This window comes from Chiloscyllium plagiosum, chromosome 5 (genome assembly GCF_004010195.1).
Source record: "Chiloscyllium plagiosum isolate BGI_BamShark_2017 chromosome 5, ASM401019v2, whole genome shotgun sequence".
Taxonomy (NCBI): domain Eukaryota; kingdom Metazoa; phylum Chordata; class Chondrichthyes; order Orectolobiformes; family Hemiscylliidae; genus Chiloscyllium; species Chiloscyllium plagiosum.
In genome coordinates, this window is record NC_057714.1 from 41,787,913 (window position 1) to 41,792,818 (window position 4,906).

Consider the following 4,906-nt stretch of genomic DNA (forward strand, 5'->3'; position numbering starts at 1 on the left):
TTGACCTGCAATCTTCTTCCCGACCTCTCCGCCCCCACCCCGTCTCCGGCCTATCACCCTCACCCTCACCTCCTTCCACCTATCGAATTCCTAGCGCCCCTCCCCGAAATTCCCTCCCTCCTACCCTTTATCTCAGCCTGCTTGGCACACCAGCCTCATTCCTGAAGAAGGGCTTATGTCCGAAACGTCGATTCTCCTGCTCCTCGGATGCTGCCTGGCCTGCTGTGTTTTTCCAGCACCACATTTTTCAATATATAGATGCCCCCAGTCTTCTTAGCCTTACCCATTTTATGCCTGAATATTGAATGCCAGTCTTCAGTTGTGGATGACCCAGTTCTGTTATCATTCAATGCACTGTGCACTCATTTAATTCTTTGTTCCATTAATATGCACGTATTTCAAATTGCACATATCAGCACATAGAATATGATAAGAATAAGAATTAGGAACAGATATAAAATGTTCGGCCCTTGAGCCTGCTGTGCCGTTCAGCCATATCATGGCTGATCCAACAGTCCTCATATAAATTTTCTTACATTTTCCCCATAACCCTTAATTCCCTGACTGATCAATAATTTATCTATTTCAGCCTTAAATAAACACAAGAAATTGGTTCCAACAGCTGTTTGTGGCAAGGAGTTCTACAACTCTGAGAGGAAAAATTCCTCCTCATCTCAGTCTTAACTGGCACCCTTTTATTCAGAGACAATGTCGAATGCCCCTGGACTCTCCCATGAGCAAAAGTGCCTTCTCAGCATTTACCTGTCAAGCCCCTTAGGAATCCTGTATGTTTCAATGAGATCATCTCTCATTCTTTTAAACTCCAGTGAGTAGAGTCTCAACCTGCTTAATCCCTCCACATCAGGGATCATTCTTGTGAATTCTCTCAGAACTGCTTGCAATAAGATAAAATCTTCCCCTAAGTAAGTGGACCAAAATTGCTAACAGTACTGCAAATGTGGCCTCGCCAGCACCTTGTACAGTTGCAGTGAGTCGTCCCCACTCTTACACTGCAATTCTCTTGAAATAAGGGTAAACGTTCCATGAGCCTTCCTGATTGCCTGCTGCACCTATGTGCTAGCTTTCTGTGTTTCAAGCACAACTGCCCCCAAGTTCATTTTTGTTGTAGCTTTCTCCATTGAAAAAATATTCTGTTCTTTTGTTCTCCCTTCCAAAATGAACAATTCCACATTATATTCCATTGTCAACTTTTTGCCCACTTAACATAACAATATCTCTGTGTGTACTGTATCCTTTGCACAAACCTGCCTGCCACCTGTTTTTGTGTTGTCTGCAAATTTGGCTACAGTACATTCGCATTCTTCCTCCAAGTCACCTACATGTATTGAAAACAGTTCCGGTCCCAGTACTAATCTTTGTGGAACCCGATAAATATTCTGATTTAAGATTTATTCAACATCAGACAACCATGCAAAGCAAGTCATTTCCAAACTCCCAAGTCTGTAACTTTCCCATACCAAATAAGAAGAAGATTACTAGACTTAGGTAAAGTACATAGGCTTTGAGAGATAGAAAACAAGGATCAAAGCCATGTGAAGTCTGTGGGATTCACGTTGGATTTTCCTACGGAGGCCATTATAGAAGCTAAGTATGGTGGAAACCATGTAACGTTGGAGTTCTAAAAGCAAAACATGTTCAATTGATGGTAAAATAGTTATTATGGAGGTGGTGTCAGATGTAATCTGAGCTTCTCAGGAATGGCAAAGCATTATAAGGAAAATTTTGTAATCTATTGCTCCTAGATCGCTGGCCATCAAAGAGAGTGTGAGTCAGGAAAACAATACTTTTGTAAGAAATTGAAACATTTACATTCAAGAAAATATGTAGGTCAATGTTAAAATGAGTTTGAACTTAGCTTGGCTCCTGGCATAAAGGGGAGAAAAATTATTTGATGCAAAACTAAACAAACAAACTTAATTTAAGGAAATAGGAAAGTATCAAGTAAATTATTATAAAATGAGTACGTCCAAGGCATTATTATAGAATAATGCAGTATAGAAGGAGACCATTTGGCCCATCATCTATATGCCAGCTCTTTGAAAGAGCTATTTAATTAATTTATTTTAATCCCATCAGTATTTTGTTTTCTTTTTATAGTTTATATGTTCAGTGGTGGAAAATACTTCAGCTTTAGCATTTCTATATATTTGTATGTGCAGAAATGTATGCATTAAGTTATAGAATAGTTCTAAAAATTGTTTCATGAAAGCACATTTCAACATAACTTGTATTCCTAAGAAACCTTTGTATGTTAATTCTCTGAGTTGGTAAGTGGGGATGATGCTTTAGAAACTGGAGAGCTGATCACTGGCTCCAGAGTGCTCTTGCGTGACCTGCAGTGCCATTGCAAAACAGCTTCAACATTGTGCGAAACAGTTTGGCCATCGGTCTCTGTGCTCCACTGACAAAACTTAGTACAGTGTACTCCTGTTGAGTGCACCTGGATGTTGCTACACTGAGTACTAGTGTTTTTTTAATGGAAGAAAAACAAAAGAACTATGAACGCTGGAAATCAGAAACCAAACAGAAATTGTTGAAAAAACTCAGTAGATCTGGGGCAGCATCTGCGGAGAGAAATCAGAGTTAACCCTTTTGGGTCCAGTGACCTTTCTACAGAACCCAGAAGCAGTTTTAACATGCTGGCCAAACAGTGTATCAGTTTTTTACAGGTCATGAGAATACTCCTGAAATGTGGTGAACTGTAAAAAGCCACTTCACCTTTTCTGAGGCTGATTTATCCTTTGATCTGTTCCTTGCTGTTTAGTTTGTAGCTGTATTCCAAAAAAGTTCTTTGAGGTGCAGAGTCTTTCTGCCATTGGCAGCACAGTGTGACGAACTGGTCTATATATGGTAATCGTTCCTTGTTTGTGTTTTCAAATCCCTATCACTTTTCTCTGATTGTAAAGGTCTCTAAGTATGAATCTAAAAAAAACTGAATGAAGGCATTCTATGTGAATCTAAGAATGCATCTTTTTATCTATCAGTTGTAAGCTGCAGTTGTTTTCTGAGTATTATTGATAGTTTTACTGTAAGCAGACTATGTGAACACCCAAGACATTTTTGATGGAGTTTTGATGGAGTTAGTTTAAAAATTATCAAGAAAAGTTGAGATCAGCAATGCGGGCCAGAAATTCCACGCTGACATTTTTGTATTTTTGTATTTTTGGTGGGTTCTTTTATGTGTAGTAGTTTTCTTTATTTCCAGGATTTTTAAAAATTATATGCCACTTTATTTTCAAGTACTAATAAGCTACTGAAAACTTTTCAATACTTCTTGCACTTAACACTTTTTTTAAACTATTAACTCTTATTCAGTGACCATTCAAGTCTTTAAGGCATTTTCTGTTTAAACAATGTTGCTTTTGTACTGAGGAAAAAAAAGAAATCATAACCCCACAGTTTAACATAACTCGTAGCACATGTGTACTTAAACTTTCTTGTCAGTGTACTTTCTACTTCGCCACTTATTATCTATAAGACAACTCACATTTTCCATCTTTTTCAATGACCGTTATTAGTTGGGCATTTTCAACTTGTCAGAGATATAAGGGTGAACCTTAACTGAGGAAAAAAAGCAAGTGATATAGGTGTGTTGAAGTGTCAGAAATTTGAAGCAAAGTTAGAACAATCATAGAAATTTATGTATGGAGGAGGGCAATCAACTCATGTTGTACCGGCTCCTGAAAGAGCTATCCAGCTAGTCCCACTCTCTTGCCCTATCTCCATAAGCCTTTAAATTAATCACTTTCAAACATACATCTCGCTCTCTTTTGAAGCCTCCTGTGGAATCTGCTTCCAGCACTCTCCCAGGCAGTGCAATTCAAATCCTAACAACTTTCCAAGTAAATAAGTTTCTGCTCATCTCCCTCCTAGCTGTGTTGCTGGCCAATTTGTAATTGAGAACCCTAGTTACTGACACACCAACTAGTGGAAACAGAATATCCTTCTTTACTCTGTGAAAATTATTCATAATTTTGAACACCTCAATAGGATCACCTCTTAACCTTCTTTGCTCCAAGGGGAATAAGCCCAATTTCTCTAATCCTTTCTGTATCTAAAACAGTCATTGCTCGTATCATTCTAATAAATCTCCTCTGCGTTCTCTCCAGGGCCTAACAATGTTCCTTAAATAAGATGCCCAGAACTGAACGCAAACCTCCAAATGTGGTCTGACTAATGATTTGTAGAGGTGTAGCATCACTTCCTTGCATTTACACTCTATGCCTTTATTTATAAATTCAAGGATCTGATAAGCCAAGTGGCAAGGTGCATATTATGTGAGATGAGATTTGTGTGTGTCCCTGCATGCAAAGCAGCATGACAGAGAGTACAAGTCATAGGTATTCCTGAACTCCAAACTGAAATCATGAACAATTCAACAGTGAAATTCACAACTGATCTTGGAGAAACTGTTTGGGCGAAATTCACAGCACAGAATCAGATAAGTTAATTGTTTTAAGTGGCCTACAGAAAGTCTGCAGTAGTGAGTAGAGTGGGTTCTTTCTTGATTATATGTTTTTTGAAGTATATCTCTTGATTAAACTTAAAATATAAGTCGTAACTATTAATCTAACCTGGGCAGTGTTTTGTAGAGGAATAAGACGGTGTTATTTTCTGGGTCTGTAGATTGTGAAGGAGCAAAAATGGCCTTTAGTAGAGTGATATGTGTTTCTTGTCAGATGTGGGAGTTTAAAGAGAATTTAAGGGTTACTGCGGATTATATCTGCAATAAATGCTGTTGGTTGCGAATCTTATCAGATTGAATGGATTGGTTGGAGAAACAGTTAGAAGCAATGAGGAATTTGCAACAGCAACAATATGTGATGGATGGCAGTTATAGGAAGGGGAGAAAGTCTCAGATACAGTCACATAGATGGGTTAACTC

At 38.4% G+C, this 4,906-nt stretch overlaps 1 protein-coding gene across 1 annotated transcript in view; it reads left to right on the forward strand.

Moving 5' to 3' along the window:
* The window catches only part of pdk4 (pyruvate dehydrogenase kinase, isozyme 4), a 70,260-nt gene that overhangs the window by 56,737 nt on the left and 8,617 nt on the right, over nucleotides 1-4,906 (forward strand). The gene's annotated exons all lie outside the window — the stretch shown is intronic.